This window comes from Herpailurus yagouaroundi, unplaced genomic scaffold, assembly GCF_014898765.1.
Source record: "Herpailurus yagouaroundi ecotype Mexico unplaced genomic scaffold, PumYag 28, whole genome shotgun sequence".
Lineage (NCBI taxonomy): Eukaryota > Metazoa > Chordata > Mammalia > Carnivora > Felidae > Herpailurus > Herpailurus yagouaroundi.
Window position 1 is genome coordinate 152,721,553 of NW_024412376.1, and position 18,552 is coordinate 152,740,104.

The following is an 18,552-nucleotide window of genomic DNA, read 5'->3' on the forward strand; positions in this document are numbered from 1 at the left end:
CAGATTTACACTATGGTGTTTCCAGATACACTTAATGAACAAATAACTTACTGCCATTATTCATAACATCTGGACTCAGCAGAAGGACTTGTCAAAGTTGGAAAAGAATAAAAAAAAACTTATTTGTATTATTTGAATAATTAATAAAAATCAGCAAACCTAGCTAGATGAAAGCTTTCCTTCATCAGAAATACAGATAGAAGTCTGTCTGTAGAGTACATCTTTGAAAACAGGACATAGTCCCCTGTCCATCTCAGTGACTTACATGTTCTCTGGCAGTAGGTTAGGATATAGGATAACACAAAAATAACACATCCCTTCCGCTTTAGTGGTTATCGTTTGCTCTATCATTAGAGTGGTGTGCTATACAAGAAATTCAGGTAGAATAGAATGGAAATAAAACTGTAAATATCTAAAGTGCAGCTTAAAATATAAAAATCCAATCTAAATTGAATTTGTGATGCTCCGTTTTTAATGTCCCATTCAATGAAATGTAGCCCAACACCATAGGGCACATGCATGGCTCACTGTGGTGGGATTCCATATTCATTCTTGTAGCATCACTAGAGAGTGAAGCGATATGGTTTTCATTTTATGGATGGAGAGACTGAAGAGGCAAGATTCTCTAAATGCTCTGCTAGAGATAAAAGGGGCATCAACATATGATGAAGATTCCATTGCCCAACTGTATTTTGATCAAGTTCAGACTTAATTAAAGGCACTTTTCCTCTATCCAGGAAACCAATGTTGATGACTTAAAAAAAAAAAAACAAACAAGGTCACAGGTTCTCCGTTATTGACTATATTCTTGGCAGGTCTGACATTTCAAATCATGTTTTCAGGAATTCAAAAAAAAAAAAATAGGCACAGAGCCGTCAATCCTGAAATAAATCATAGCTGTGGGCTCCAGATTCTATTTTAATTTGTTTAGCAACAGTTATAAATTAAATAGCTTCCATAGTTTTATTTTTTTAATGTTTATGTATTTATTTTGAGAGAGAGAGCATGCTAGCAGGGGAGGGGGAGAGACAGAGGGAAAGAGAGAATCCCAAGATGCGGGACTCCAATTCACAAACCATGAGATCATGACCTGGGCTAAAATCAAGAGTCAGATGCTCAAACAACTGAGTCACCTAGGCGCTCCTCCATAGTTTGATTTTTAAACTTAAATACTGTAGCTTCCATACCTTTGTGTTTTCTCTTTAATATGTCTAGTTTCTAATTATTGGTTATTTTTAACTTCGTAACAGTCTAGTTCATAATGATATTATTGATGTTCTATTTTCTTCTTTTTAAGCAACTCAAAATAGAACATGTTTTCTCTCTGTAAACTAGAAAACAATGCAATGAAGTGAAACTTATACATTGTCTCTATTTTTCAAATAATCTGATTGAATGAAAATATCGAATAATTCCCTATGACAAAGTTTCCCAATAAATAAAAACTAAACTAAGTTTCCAAATGTACCTACCTAGGGTTCTTTCAGTCCCTGGGCATACATACAATCACTGTTTTCACAGTAACTAACATAACAAGTAAAAGCAAATGAAGTAATTTTCAAGACAATCATGGAATCTTCACAATTCAATACACAAATCAAAACTGAAAGCCCTTTTAGTAAGGGTTGAAATATTTTTTTCACTTGCTACTCCTGAAGGAAAGTAATTCTTAAAAATCCTACTCTGGGATGTTTAAAGAACTATGGCCATTAGATCACATAAAAGTGCAGACTTTTAAATATATAACTGGGAAATTTAGTACTGTTAAACCAGTGCATTATTAGCACATCCATACCAGTGAGTAGTTTTGAAAGCTTAGGAAAGAGGTAGATTTCTTAAATCTCTCAGAAAGACAACAGATAGCTGGGTAGCCAGTTAAGTATATTGACACAGATTGTTCCATATATTTCCTGGGCTCCAAATGTTCCTGTGTGGGTACAGACTTGGTAAAATCGCAGCCTATAAAATTTCCATTTCCTTTTGACTAGAGATTTTTCTTTCGTCAGACTCATTCTTAATATCTTCCCACTGAGAAAGATCTGTAGATTCCTATAATACTACTTTTTATTCCCTTCTTTCTCAAATATCTAGTGAGTGAAGTGACTGAAAAACCTCAGTATAAGTATTATTTATTACTTTTACAAAGTAATGTTTCTAGATTCTTCTTTATTTGCTTTACTTACCACATGCATGCGTGTGTGGGAGAAAGACTGAGAGAGAGGGAGGGAGGGAGGCTCTTTTACGTTTTATTTTTTTCTGAAGAGTTGTTTCTTTCAACCTAGCCGTGCCCTTGCAAATAAAGATGTTAATCCCTCCTTTTCAGTGTCCCCTCTCCTGCAGAAATGTCAGAACACATGCCTGTTGGCTTCCACAGCAATTCGCAACCCATCTCTTTAAATGAAACACAGGCTCTGGCACCCTATGAGAATTTCTTAGCGATGGACTCCATCTTTTACTCCCGAAATCAAGAAAGGATTTGGGGATTCAAATGAGGGTAGTATCAGGGGCACCTGGATGGCTCAGTCGGTTAAGTGTCTGACTTCGGCTCAGGTCATGATCTCCCAGTTCATGAATTCAAGCCCAGTGTCAGGCTCTGTGCTGAGAGCTCAGAGCCTGGAGCCTGCTTCCGATTCTGTGTCTCCCTCTCTGTCTGCCCCTCTCCCGTTTGTGCTCTGTCTCTCTCAAAAATAATAAACATTAAAAAATATATAAAAAAAAATGAGAGGAATGTTAGAATAAAGAGAACCTTCAATAGACTTTTAAAAAATGTAACCTTTTGGAAGACAGCTACTTCAGCTATTATAACTTAATTTATTCATGACGCACCTCACAACTGATCACAGCAGTGACTAGTGAGAACCTCTGGATCTTTCTCTGGTGACACGGGTGCACCTGCCTGACCCCTCCTCCCTTGCTTAAGAGATGCACAGACCCCTCACCATCCACCTGGCTCCTCAGAGACCCTGCTACTTTCCCATCTGACAAGGAAAACTGCTGACCTTGAAAGTCGTTGCCAAGATCCTAAGGTTTTTTATCAACAGTCGTAGGAAGTCAATGGCTAATGTGTGACTCACGGGGAAGGAAGATGGCCTTGCAAACAGGATCTTTACCTTCTGCAGGCCACCTCCTCTGAGCAAGCAGTCATCAGGGTCACCTCCCGTTTCTGTCCTGCTCACAATCCCCATATATCACGGGCTTCTCGGTTCTGCCTCTAACTTTTCTCCTGCCTTTGTTCTGGAAAAATATTAACCAAAAATAGAACAAAAACTAAAACATGTAGGATATTTTCATCTAAGTTATCTCATTTGATAGAGGAGGTGGGCGTGTACTAGAGTTGCGGAACATCATTTATTTTGATGGAGATGCCTATTGGCCTCTCCATACATACAGTCTGGAAGTTAGAATCCTAATAATATTTTGCATCTAAAATTTAGTTAGCTATTTGAAAAGATAAGTATGCAGAGGGGCCTTTTAGATGCACCTATTTATTTAAAATAACGCATACTTTCTTTTTTTCTCAATTTACAATTTTGGAATTATAAATCCCTCCCCTTTAAAAGCAGCCTGATTCACTTTCGATAGCAAGGAAAGATGTATTTGGATGGTTAATCTTGCAAACTTGATTTTTTATTTTTCTTGGCTCCAGACTGGCTGGAAGTCCTGGATACAATTCAAACCCTTTCTCCAAACTTCCCCTGCTATTTCTGTTTTCCTCTTTCCTATTAACTATCCTTTAAGAAAATAGCATTTCCTCATACTTACTCCCCCACTTCTAGGTGCCAGTGGTGTCCAGGACTGATGGGAATCATGTAACATCACACTGAACTGATCCCTCTCTTACCGCAGAGCAGAGACCATCTGGGCTACTGGGCAACCGCAGAAAACGAGAAACCAAGCTCATGGCTCAGCTCTGTTGTTCACAATTCCAGTTTCCCCCTTCGACTGCTTGCCTCTAGAGATATATCGCCTTGAGTGGGCAAACCACTGAGAAAATTCCCATCTGACAACTGGCTACGAAGAAGGGTCAAAGGAATTAACCCGTAGTTAAGGAGGCAAGGGTTTACTTCAGTTCTTTAAGCACACAGACAGTTGTTGTGCACAGAGTCGAGCAGCTGGTTTCCGTCTCTGATGGCGAATGAACCAAAAAAATGCTACAATGGCTATGTTGACTTTCAGACAAGAAGGAAGACGTCTCCATAGCATTTATGAAGCATCCACTATGGGCCAGGGCTTTGCATACTTTGCGTCATTTAGCCTACTCATGACATCCTTAGGGAACTCTGAAGGAAAAAGTAAGGTTAGGTGGTCCCTTCACTTGTCCAAGGCTGCAAAACTAGTAAGTGGTAGAACTCGTGTTTTAACCCAATTTGGGGGAACTAAAAACTCCTTTCCACAACAGCAGGTATTCTTATATTTTACGAGAGAAAAGGGAACTCAGATCCTTTGGAAAGTCTTACAAATCCTGTGGACCTAATCCTGGAAAAATACGCATGGACACACCCACAAGGTCATACACATGTTTTTGGCTGATGCATGAAGTACAGACCCTAATAAATCATCTGCAGTGAAGTGTGCTTCTGCTAACAGAGTAACAGCAAAAACTGGGCCTGTTTACAGGATGAAAACAATACCTCTGAGAAAAAAATAGCGAGGTCTAAAGGAGGGGACCTGGCATATGTCCCTTTCAGTCTTCTGATCTTATGTAAATCCTTTCTAACATGGTCTGTAATGGGCATCCCTACAGCTCTTATTGGGGGAAAGACCTTTAATTTTAAAACATTCCTTCAAATATATTTTTTTGACATGGGTCCAAATTAATAATACAAACTGAATTCTTGAGAATTTGATGTTCAGGTAGGAAATATCTCCTTCTAAAGTAACACATTAATATAAAAACAAGATTCTGGAAAGAGTAGTCTTCAAGCACATTGAATTACTGAAGCAGAAACCAATTTATCATTTTAATAGCAGATAATTTAATAACAGGGTTGGGTGCAGCGCAAACCCGCTCTGCATTAATGGCCAGCAAAGGGGCAAGAAGGATGGAGGGAGGGATGGAGGGAAGGGACGTGACTGTTAGCAGACTGGGGCTGACCAGTGTGGCTAGCGCCCTCCTGAGTCTCCTGTGGGCAGTTCCTCTGGATGTACTAGACAAGGAGAGGACACTTATCTTTGTGTCCAAATAATGGGGCCGATGCTATCGCAAATACGAAGAAAGAGAATGTATTTAAACCTCAAGGTATATTACGGAGACACAGGCACTGGTAGCCCTGGAGTAGCAGAGAAAGCTTCATGGAAGAGGTGAACCTGACAATTAAGTGATATTTAAATGCCATAGAAGGCAGAGAGACAGAATTGAGTAATCAGCAAGCTGAGAGACTTTAAAGAATTTTTCTCTTAAAAATGAAATAAAAAAATGGGGCACCTGGGTGGCTCAGTCGGTTGAGTTCCCGACTCTTGATTTCAGCTCAGGTCATGATCCCAGGGTCATGGGATCAAGCCCTGCATCGGGCTCCTCGCTGAGTGCGGAGCCTGCTGAAGACTCTCTTCCCTGCCCATGCTCTCTCTCTCTCTCTCTCTCCACACACACACACACACACACACACACACACACACACCCCAAAACAAAAAAGCAGTGCTATCTAATTAAAAGAGAGTGGTAAAAATGACAATGTCAATAACAAGCATTTATTGCAGTCGTATTGTCCTGGGCTGCCTCCTGTTACATTATTATGAATTCTAAAAAAAAATAAAATAAAAGAAAGAAAGAAAGAAAGAAAGAAAGAAAGAAAGAAAGAAGAAAGAAAGAAAAAAAGAAAATACTGTGATGTGATCAAAAGTTCTCCATTCATAGCTGATCACGTGTCCCCAGTTAAAGCTCATGCCAGGACTCTAACACAGGTGTGTCTGAGCCTGGAGCCTGGGGACAAGGAAATCCATGTATCTGGAAAGTCATCACAAATGCCTTAAAACCAACAAGACAAATTCAAATACCAATTAAGTAGATTTTTTTTTCCTCACAGACAACTTCTGGGGGAAACAGGAGAATAAAAATAAAACCAGATAATAATATTATTATTTATTTTTTATTTTTTATTTTTACATCTATTTATTCTTGAGAGACAGAGAGACAGAGCACAAGTGGGGGAGGGGCAGAGAGAGAGGGAGACACAGAATCTGAAGCAGGCTCCGGGCTTTGAGCTGTCAGCACAGGGCCTGATGCGGGGCTCGAACTCACAAACCGTGAGGTCACGACCTGAGCCGAAGGGGGAAGCTTAACTCACTGAACCACCAAGGCACCTCCAGATAATAACATTATTACACATTTATGGCTTTTGCTCTCAGTGGGGCCCCTGGCAGTCCTCCTTCCTTGAGCCTACTGGTCCTTGTAGTTTTCCTTTTGCTACAAGAGCGACTGGTGGCAGTGGTTCGCTTGACCATTCTCCTCAAGTTTCTCATCCTATGCTCACGGCCTCCTAAATGCAGGAAAATAAGTCTGGCTTCTAACTTGTTGGAAAAATGGAAGCCCTCTGGGAGCACTTCCTTCCCTTCCCCTTCCTCTTCCCCTCTCCTCCCCTCCCCCTCCTCTTCTCCCCTCCCCCTCCCCCATCCTCTCCTTTCCCTTCCCTTCCCTCCCCTTCCCTTCCCTTCCCCTTAGTCTTCCCTCCTCCTCCCCTTCTCTCCATGCCTCCCCTCCCCTCCCTTCCCTTCCCACATTGGTAAATGCATCTATACCTGCAGTAACCCTTGCCCAGCTCCTCCTCAGCTGCAAGGATAATACCCTTTGCCTCCCATCAACACAGGCCTCCTCCAGCACGTGTTCAACTAGTATTACTTGTGTTCCTTATGGTGTTGTCACTGCTGAACCAACACACTCTTCAGTCCTGTGTTTGGACTCCTTCCCCTTCCTTGAAGGTCTTTGCCTCCTGATGTCTCTTCTCACACACTGAGCGCTCCGCCTCAACCTCCCATTTAGTTTCTCTGCTCCTCATAATGATGCTCTGCGCAGTCTGTTAAGTTGCCTCACCTACTTTTAAGGCTGCAGTTATCCTCAAATATTCCAGGGTGACTTCTGGAATATGGACCACCAGCACCTAAAACTGCCTAGTACATAGTAAGTGTTCAATAAATACTTGCTAACCATGGTTATAAAGCTATTTGTGGTCTAGTTCCAAGTTATATTTTTAGTATTATTTTTTAATTTTCTCCTGTTCTCCCCTAATAACTGATGACTTGATGCTCTGGACCTTTCCCTCCCCTCCCCTCCCCTTCCCCTCCCAACACAGGTTCTATTAACCTGTGATGAATGAATGAATGAATGATCTACTCAAGTGCCTTGAGCAAAATGTCATCTGCCTGGGCCAAAATGCATTTAAACTTTATGAGAAAATGTATCATTTCCATGCCTTGTCCCCTAAAGCACCCATCTCTTGAACCTTTTAGTCTTCAAGGTTCCACCCTCAAGGAATAGCTTAGGCCTTTTCCAAGAAAGCAGCTATCTCTCATGTGAAAAGAAATTAAATCCAATCTGTTTGTGTCTGCGCACAGCAAAACGTAAGTCAAAATTTCAGGAGCCCTTTTAAAAAGACCACAGCGAATCGTCTGTGCCCTATTCAATACTTCATCTTTTAATAAAAGACTTTCTAATCACCACAGCTGTGTGTATGCACACACAAATAATGTGAACAGTATACCCTGAAAATGTCACTGCATTCCCTGATATATTGCTACAAAGAATGTGGAGATTTCCCAGGCATGATATGACCTATGAGAAACAAAATCCCATTCAATTCTAAGATTCGGATTCGTGTGACTTATTCTAGTCACTTCTAAACTACTGAAGCAAAGAAGTTGCCTTTTTCTATTTCAATGTGTTATTAGCAAAATTTTTACTTCCATTTATTTTCCTCAGCCATCTCTCTCATCTGAAAAAGTCTCAACCCATAACATGTCTAAACATTCTTTTGAAAAAGATTAGGTAGACTTAAAAATTCAGCCCTCTATTCAACTGCAGAGAAAATTCCACAGTTAGTTGGCAATACAGCAAAGCCTCCTACTCTGTCTTCCTGGGTCTCGAGATAAATCTTATACTGAAAGTGAAATCTGTGCCTCTAGTCTACGCGCTCTCTTGTTCATTGTCCCTATCTCTAGCCAAGGGACTTTAAAAACACAAACACAACGTTCCTGTGCTACAGAGCTTTCAAAGTCTGCAAGGCGTGACTCTGTTTCTCTGTTTCACACGATAATCTCCTCCGCCCTCCAAACTCTTCAAGAAATTGTCCCCATTCCTAAACATGCTCTGCCCCCTGTCCCCCCCACCCCCAATCTGGCTTGGTGACTTTGTACAAGCTACCCTATCCACCTGCCCCTCCTGCCCCCACACCTCCCTTCTCCATTGAAGAGAAACCAGAAGCTCATTTAGACCCCATCTCAACCCATATTGCCTTCCCTCAACCATTTTCCTGCCCCTGGCAACTACAACACGTGCATTTCTCTTCTTTTGCTTTCACATAGAAATTTATGCATACCTTGATTGAATCACTTACTTGGTTATTAATGTTATTATGTTCTCGCTTTGTTAAAATTATGTTTTAATATGTGTTGGGTTCTCTGCTTAGGCTCAGTTATGCCTGGAACATATTAATTACACGGAAAGTTTAAAAAATTAATGTTTTTATTTATTTTTGAGACAGAGAGAGACAGAGCATGAGCAGAGGAGGGGCAGAGAGAGGGGGAAACACAGAATCCGAAGCAGGCTCCAGGCGCTGAGCTGTCAGCACAGAGCCCGACACGGGGCTCTAACTCACATGTGAGATCATGACCTGAGCTGAAGTTGGATGCTTGACCGACTGAGCCACCCAGGTGTCCCACATGGAAAATTTTTTTTTATAACAAAGTACCTTACGGTCCTTATAGGGTGGAAAATATATGGTTAAAAAGTAAAGTTTGGGGCTGTTGTATGGAATGTTTGATAATCTACAAGGGAATGATCATAGTGAATGACTTGTGAGTAGGTGGGACACACTTTTCAAAAGCTTTTCTTCAGCTTGGAAGTTAACAATTTTCCAATCAACCTTCTAGGGCTATAACGTCCTGAATTCGGGAGAGACAGAAAGGGGATGATAGATATGGGTGTGTATAGTGTGTGTGCATGTGTGTGTGTGTGTACAAGAAAGAGAATGGGGGGAGAGGGAGAAATAGAGAAACAGAGAGAGAAATAGAAAGAAAAACAGAAGGAGATAAAGAAAGAGAAGTGGGGAGAGAGAGTGAGGGTGTGTTTGGACGAGAGACACATGATCTTCAGTTACCAGTACAGCTACTATTTTGCAGCAAATACATATTGGAAGGAAGCAAACCAAGATATGCATACTGTTGACTATACTAAAACTGTGTATCTGAGGCAAATTTAAACAGAAGATTGAAAAGTCTTCGCAAGATTTAAGGAAATGGCCAGCTGTGCACAAGGCACAAAATGTTAAGGAAAAAGGCATCAATGAATAATATACAATCCAGTTCATAAGAGAACAGGCTCTACTCTGGGCCAGGACACAGCTACCCCCCTTTGCCACACCAGTCACCACAGGTTTGCACCGGTATTTGGTTGAGGGGGTACATCTATATTAAGATCACATTGTCTATTAATTAGAAGTTTGCTGTTTATGAAGAGGGCTTTTTTTTTTCTTTTAATGTACAGAAGATTCAACCACTTTCAAGTAATGCTACTGTTCCTCTAAGTAAAAAGTTTTATTGGGGCACCTGGGTGGCTCAGTAGGTTAAGCGTCTGACTTCAGCTCGGGAGGAGATCTCCCGGTTCATGAGTTTGAGCCCCGCATCAGGCTCTGTGCTGACAGCTCAGAACCTGGAGCCTGCTTCGGATTCTGTGTCTCCCTCTCTCTCTGCCCCTCCCCTGCTCATGCTTGGTCCCTCTCTCTCTCTTAAAAATAAATAAACATTAAAAAAATTTTTTTTAAGTTTTATCATGCAAAGTCAGATATTTTAGTCAGGTATGGGGTACAATTTTAATTGAAGGTAAAATCTGTGTTCAAGTGTTCAAAGAAGTTAAAATGCCTCGTAAAGGACTGACTTTGGGCATTCTGACTCCTTCTCTAGTAAATCTTCTAAAAGTATGCCCACCCCACTCCCTAATATCAGAGTAGGATTAAATACATTTTAGTTGGACATTTAAAAAATGAAAGACATCTAATTATCAGCATATATCACACGTTACAAACAAATCCAATCCACATCAAGTAATACAGTCCATAAGGTAGTATTCCAGAATTTAAAAACCACAAAGATTCTGCATCGATCTGAGAAAATGGCCACTCCAACGTCAGAGGCAGCATTGTGGAAAGGACGTTGCTAAACAGAAGAGACCGTTTCGGCAAATTTCGTGCAGTCCCTGTTTTATTCTTGCATTGTTTTCTATTGCCCCATATTTCAGCATGTTCTTAGGCTGTGTGTCTCAGCTGCAGCTCACAATCCACTATGCTATTTACAGACCTGCAGCAGTCAACATCTGTAGAAAGGTTTCAGAAATTGATTTAAAGTCTGCAACATAAGCATATCCAATCCTAAGAGTACACAAGACTATATATCTTCTTTGGGAGACTGACACATGGTTCCCACTCGGACTGGTGATAGTGCATCCTTGCCAAGCTCAGATGTAGTTTCAACTCCAGGGAGATGCAACCTAATGATGGATCGGTATAACCCAATCATGCTAACATTTGTATTTGGAAACCCTACAGTGTAGTACTGACAATATATAATTTTTTGGTTTCCACTACCATGTTTCTTCAAGTATATCAAGATGTTCTGCCAGGGTGACAAGCATATGATTGAATTTAATGGTATATAAAGATATGGCAGACTGCTTTCCAAAGCAAAATTTCATAGCTGGAACTTTTATCAATTAATTGCACTTCTGGCAACCCCACTGAAAATTAAATTAAATGGTGGAACTATTTCATTAGAAGGCTTTGGCAACATAAACCTAATAGATGGAAAGCTCTATATAATTAAAAATGGCAGCTGATCTGCTTTCTGGGTGCTTTTAAGCCATAGTTCTTAACTTTATGTTTTTCTCTCCTGCTATGGAGTGAGCTCCTCAAGGGCAGGGAATAAACTCTATCCGTAGTTCCTCACAGAATCTGCAGAGCAAGGTAGGCATTTAATACATATTACTAAATATACATTTGGGTTCAGATATTAGTACGTCATAAGCGTTGGAATCCGAGTTGGAATTGAAGCTCCTCTACTAATGAAATACATGACTGTTATGGGTTGAACTGTGTTCCCCTCAAATTCACATGGTGAAATCCTCACTTCCAGTACCTCAAATGTGACCTAATTTGGAGACAGGGTCTTTACAAAAGTAATCAAATTGAAAGGAGGTCATTAGCGTGAGTTCTAATGCAATAAGACTGGTATCCTCATAAAAAGGAGAAATCTGGACACAAAGACAGATGGACCATGCAGAATGCCACCTGAAGATGAGGGCAGAGATGGGAGGGGATTCTTCTACAAGTCAAGGGATGCCAATGATTGCCAGCTGCAGAAGCGAGGTGAAAGGCATAGAAGTGATTGTTCTTCACAAACCTCAGAAGGAACCAACCCAGCCCACACCTTGACTTTGGACCTCCAGGTTCCAGAACTGTGAGACAGTGAATTTCTGTTGGTTAAGCCATCCAGTTTGCCATACTTTGTTAAAGCAACACTAGCGAACTAACACAATGGCTTCGAACAAGTCATTTAACCTCTAGGAGCCTTATCTGTAAGACAGAAATAGTATCTCAGCACTGAGCTGGAGTTAGCACTGCTATGGTGAATACTCAATAAAGGGTAACCTTGAAAATGATAAAATAACAAGCTATCCAACAAACGTGTATTAAGCACCTTTTGTGTGTGTGTGTGTGTGTGTGTGTGTGCGCGCACACACGTGAGCACACAGAGCCCTGCTTTATTTCTGGGGAAACAGCTACTAATAAGACTCGACCCTCATACAGTTAACATTCTAGCGACAAAATATAGACAATGTAAGATAAGTAAAAAATGTAGTATGTCAGATGATAACCTCTATGGAGAAAAATAAAGTGAGGAAGGGAAATCTGAAGCAAGGAACTGAAGGAACAAAATTTTATATAGTCTTGTCGGCATTGACAAAATAAGAAAAAAAAGATTTATAAACCACGTGAAGGAGGTAGCAAGCCAGGTAGCTAACTTAGGGAAAAACGTTACAGACAGAAAGTATAGCAAGTGCAAAAGACCTGAGGTGGAAATAGTACTGACATATTGTGAAAATAACAAGAAGGCAAGTGTTGCTGAGCAGAATGAGCAGGGTGAGAACTGTAGCAGATGAAATCAGATGATCAGGTGTGAAGTCAGATAGAGACTGTGAAGGTCAAGATAGGGCAGGGGCTAACAGCCTTGTAATAACGGAACCATACATAGGTTGCTTGGAGGCCACTGCAAGGTTATGAGCAGAGGATGTGACATGCTCTAATTACACTTTAAATAGGGTAACTTAGCTGCTGTTTGGAGAATCATAGAAAAAGAGGTAAAGTGGAAGCAGAAAGACCCTTTAAGTTATTCTGATAACCCAGTGCGTGCTGTAAGCAGCTTGGACCCGGCAGTGGAGATGATGCGAAGTACTAAGATTTTGGCTATATTCTGGAGGCAAAAACAGGATCTGCCTTAGGATTGAGTAAGGGGTCTGTGCTAATAAGGAGAGAAGTCAAGGATGATCCCTGGTTTTTTGATTTGAACAAACAGAGGATGCCATTAAAGAGAAGAGAAAATTTGCAGGAGAGGCCATTTTTGGAGGCAGGACCAGGAAGTCAGTTTTGCACATGTTAAGAGGGAGATTCTGCCTCTGACGTATCCAAATGGAGATGGAGGGTAGGCAGTGGGACACGACTGTGGAATTTAGGATCAGAGCCTGGCTAGGGATATCAATTTGGAAGTCATTAGAGAATTGAAATTTAAAAAAAACTTCATGAGGTAACTAAGTGAACGAGACAAAAACGATAACATGTTTTAAGTGCTTAGAGCATCCAGGCGACTTTCTCAACATTTTACATATGTCATCTTATTACGCCCTGCAGCTAACCCTATGGTGGTTCAATAGCTTGTATTTTACATTCTCCCTAAGTTTTAGACTTTGCCTACTTTTACAAAGAAAGCGGTTTTTCAAGGATATAAATACTCCTGATCATAGCCAACAGAGTGCAACACGATTATTTTATATCTAAAGCAGGGGTCAGCAAACTTTTTCACCAAGGGCCAGATAGTAAATATCTTAGGCTTTGAAGGCCACATGGTCTTTGCTACAACTACCCCTCTCCATTCCTGGTCATAGTGAGGCCGTAGTCATAGACTAGGCATAAAATGGGTGTGAATATAGTCCAATTAAATGTTATTTATAAAACCAGGCAAAGGGCAGGTTCTTTTCATAAGCTGTAGTTTGCAGACCCCCGATCTAAGCAAATGTCTTCATGTGATTTGTTGTTTCTCATCGATAAAATCAGAAAATGAATATTCAGAAAAGGAGTATAATACTTTCCAGTGAGCAAGCCACTCTCAATATCAAGGTAGATGCCTTCAGAGATTTCAGATTGCTGTGGTCTTGAGATTCAGGGCATCCCAGAATCCAGGAAATTGCATAAAAACAAAACAAAACCATGACCTGCTAGGCCTTACCTGAAAGGACTCCAGATTTTCCATATAGAAGGGCTCTGGGCATGGAAATATGATGGAAGGAAAAAGAAGGACAGATACATGTACGGAATTCCTGCCTCTGCCCAGCAAACATGTAATTTTTACCTGGACTATTTAACAGGTGGTATGACTTTGGAGACACTAATAGACCTTTCGTGCAGGGAGATCATTTTGTTGATGTGAGTACTTAATCCTGTACTCTGGAAAACAGTTTTTCCTAATATGAAGTCTCACAATATCTAGACTTTTATGATTTGAATGTTTAAAAGGAGTTAACAAGGTTCTAAGTAAACAGAGAAGACCAGGTTCAACTTAGTAAGTGAAACTTTGTCAGAAGCATGGCAAGCAGCCTGGTACAAAGCAGGTACTTGAAATATGTCCATTTATTTACGCATTCAAGGCAGACTATCTTGCATTCAGCTCTTCAGTTTTCTACAATCCATATCTTTATTAACTTTCAGCTATTTTTGGCAAGTCCATGCTATCTTACTTTTCTTCTTCCTCTTCTAGCTATCCTACAAAAGGCTAGCAAATTGAATTTCAGATCTCTGTAAAAAATCTACACCGGTCAACCTTATTTATTTTATTTTTGAGAGAGAGGGTGTGCGTGAGCAGGGAAGAGGCAGAAAGAGAAAGAGACAGAGAGAGAGAGAGAGAGAGAGACAGAGAGAGAGAAAGTCCCAAGTGGGCTCCAGGCTGTCAGTGCAGAGTCCCATGCAGGGCTTGATCTCACGAAATTTGAGATCATGACCTGAGCTGAAATCAAGAGTCAGACACTTAACCGACTGAGCCACCCAGGTGCCCCCGCACTGATCAAATTTTACTAATAGACTAAATGTTACATTTAGCCTGGCCACAACCCATTTTTACCTATTTGTTTACACCTATGACTTCATGTCTTGGTCGGCTTAGGCTGCTGTAGCAAAATGCCATAAGCCAGGTGGCTTAATAAAGAGGCATTTGTTCCCCACACTTTTGGAGTCTGACATGTCCAAAATCAAGGTGTCCACAGATTGAATTCACAGTGAAAGTGTTCTTCCTGGCTTGCAGATGCCTGCCTTCTTGCTAGAAGCCTTCTGCCTGGAAGCCTTCTGCCTTCCTCACATGGTAGAGAGAAGAAGCTTTGGTGTCTCTTCCTCTTCTTTTAAGGGCACTAATCTCATCATGGGGATGCTGCCCTGATGACCTCATCTAAACATAATTATCTCCCAAAGGCTCCACATCCTAATACATTCACACTGGCTTAGGGCTTCAACACATGAATTTCTGAAGGAGACACTAACACTCAGTCCATAGCACATCGTGTATAATTCTCTGATCAAGTTAGGATCAATCTCTTCTTATTCTTCAAATAAAAAACTCCCCAGCTCATTTCTAAGAATTTACTTACGTTCTTCCATATAAGCTTTCCTCCATCCTGTCGTACACTAAGGGAAAGCATGGCTTTTGCTTTTCTTTTTCAGACTCAGTTCAGTGTGGCCCTCTCACCCACTCCGGTGGACGATGCTCAGCCACTTCTTGAAAATCTTATGGCATTTGTTCTTTGAGCCACATTCACTTATTTACAATTTTTTAGCACTGTTCTCTAAAGCCCTAAGCATTTATTCTCTGAGCCATCCTCATTTTGGTGCAGAATTAATACTGTCACACTAAATTGCAAACCCCTTCAAGTCCAGAACCATATGTTTTTCATCTTTGCTCCAGGTGGAGTCCAGGATAGTTCCTTGAATACAGAGATCAGTCAATATCTGTGGTGTGCATGGCCTATTGGTTATCATACCAAATAGAAACTCTGATGCCTTAGACTCCAGAGAGCATTCATAATCCATTCTCTAGCAAAAGGCTGCACACAGCACTGCTTACAACTAATGAGTGCAATAATGAATGATGATCTCAGGAATCTAGCCCCCAAAAATAATGAGCAATGTTGCCAAAAGTTTTATGGTGTGTTTTTCAAAGTACTTTTTATAAAGAAAAATTACAAAACAAGCTAAATGTCTACTAACAGATGACAGAATATGTAAGTTATAGTTCAATGATATCAGATAATAATGAAAATGAACAATTCCAAGAATAATTAATAATATGAGAATGTGTTCATTTTACAAGGGTAAGGGATTATGTGGGAGACACAACTCCATATGTGATATGTTCTCCATTTTTAGAATTTAGATAACTTCAAGATGTTCCATGCATCTGTAAACTTGTTTCTATTTTTATGGTCATTACTCTCCATCAGGCCTTACAGCATTTCACCTGGACTATAATATTAGCTTCCTAAATAGACTTTCTCGCTCCAATTTACTCTTTCAAATCCCTAACTCCCAGGCCCGAAATGAAAGCTGTAATAGACTACACCATCACTTGTTGCTAAACATGAGCTTCATGTAGTCATGCCTTTCTCCAAAGCTGGGAAGCGGTTCTCCAATGCAAACGGAGTAGCATCCTAAGTGTAAGATTCCTGCTCTAATTAGTCTGTCCTACCTTCCACTTTTTTCCACCAGATTCCATACCTCCAGGATCTAGTCCAAACATTTACTGAGGATGCCTCCCTCCTCACCACCAACCTCAAGATTTTCCCGAGGCTCCCACCCATCCATCCCTAACTTCAAATCTTCTTTTCTCATTTAATGGCAAAGTCCAATGATCTAAAATCCCACCCTCCTACAAGATCCCTTCCCTCCTTCAGTTTCCCATTCCACTTCCATCCTCTGTGTGCATCCTAGGCTATGCCTTGCCATTCTTTCCAAGGTCAGTATCTGCCTTCTCCAGATGGCCTTTCTCTGAAGTTCAGGAACTCTGTTATTCTCATATTGATACTTCTCCAAGTCTAAAACACAGCTGTATACCCAAGATAGTCAATAGCTCTTTGAATTCATCTTACATTTTAGGTAGTTACTTGGTGTCCTAAGTCCGAAGTGAAATTTAAGAAAAGCTCTGTCCAAAACCATCTATTAATACAATGATCTTTAGTCAGAGTTAGTTATTCAAGGAGCTTTACCTTCCAAACAAATGTATCATTCACAATAATTAAAGATGAGTACCAATCACTGAAAAATCCATCATAGTGTGCAAAGCATCTTTGAGTAAATGAGAAAGAGGCAGATAAATTGCAGATAAATTAACAAAGGCGCTCCTTCTGCAGAGAAGAAAGTTGGGGTTAAGAGCCCACTAGCCAACTGGGCATCCCTGTTCAGACAGTAACTGGCTCAACCATACAAAATGGTCTCACACTCCTCTTCTTTCCTATGAGATTAATTTCAAATCTCATCCTAAAACTAAACCAGAAACTGAGGATGGAATGGCAAAACAAAACGAAAACAAAAACAAAAGGAAACAAAACAAAACACAGCCTTCATATATTTGGAGAGGGGAAGTAACATGATGCTTTGCTGTGACATGCAAAGAACATCCAGCATATTCTGTCTAAACAGAAAAAAGGAATACAAACAAGTTAAACTCTGGGAATATGAAAATGGACATTTGGGCTTCTTTATGGAAGTTAATTATTATGTCACATGTTAACATGCCATTATGGTATTTAATTGCTTCCCTCGTCCAGTGAGGTTTTTTTGTCAATTAGCCTTCTTTGGCCTTTAGGTTGGTAATGAAAGTTCCACTTGTAATGAGCCACTGTTTCCTCTACCCGCCATTAAGTCAAGGCTGTGCCAAAGTCAGGCAAAGAAGGTGGCTTTGATCTGGCCAGTGGTTGCTGAAAGATTCTGAAACGAACTACATAAAGTATATGGTGTCCACACACACAGATACTCTGAGGATTTTTTTTCTACTACTCCTTTGGAAGTATTCTTTAATTCACAGACAGTAATTATACAGTTGCTAACGCCAGCTTTTAAGAAGATGGGGACGACATGGGAGAATACAATGTGACTATAAAAGAAAAAAAATTACTTTTGCAATTTTTAAGAAATTCAAATGGTTCTTCTTAAGCATATTCTACCAGAGCGAAAAGTGCCCAAATTAGAGCACAAATACTTAAGTAAGTCTTTCAATTAACATAGAACACATCCCTCACATTTCTGTTTACTAGAATTTTTGGTGGGGGGAGGGCCAATAAAAGTAATGAATCTATTCAAGAAAATTGGGAATTTAAAAAGAGTTCTCTTAATTGTGCAATTCTTTCCAGCTTGTAAAATGCCTGATAAGAGCTCTTCATATTTTCCAAAACATTCCCTTTATGTCACGTTGTGAGAAGTACTTTAAAAGCAGCGTTTACTCCCTTGGAACAGAATACTCTGGCTCCAGGAACAACACCCGTTCGCTCTAAAATTAAGTAAGTCACTTTTCTTCACACCTCTGGTGGCCAAGTTAAAAAAAAAAAAAAAAGGCAAACAGTCTGCAGCAATGAATGAAGGCTCTGGAGTCCTTTCATAATATTCCAGTTGATCAGGGTCCTCGTTGAGAGGTCTTACCTCATTTCCCACACATTTTTTGACCTATTTTGTCTGCCTTTTCTCAGAAGGATTTTGCTTCCTCCACTGTCGACTAAGCAGTAAACTAATTATCTTGTTCAAATCCCTTTGTAACGCCCCTAATCCTATTAGTTCTATTAGTTATAAGAATGTCTGAATACTGATTGCAAACCTTTTCTTCTTCTTCTTCTTCTTCTTCTTCTTCTTCTTCTTCTTCTTCTTTTTTCATTTTTAAAGGAAGGGAAATGTCCAGGGGTTCGGTCCTGGAGTGTGTATTGGGGCGTGGGGGGGGGGGGGTGGTGGTGGGGGGGAGGGGGATCTTGCCAGTTTATTGGCAAAGGCAAAGGCAGGTCTGGCCATCCCAAATCCCAGGCCACCTAACATACAGAACAAACACTCTCCT

The 18,552-nt window shown here is 40.4% G+C and overlaps 1 protein-coding gene across 11 annotated transcripts in view; it reads right to left on the bottom strand.

Moving 5' to 3' along the window:
- SLIT2 (slit guidance ligand 2) overlaps positions 1-18,552 on the bottom strand; it is a 380,574-nt gene that overhangs the window by 176,055 nt on the left and 185,967 nt on the right. The gene's annotated exons all lie outside the window — the stretch shown is intronic.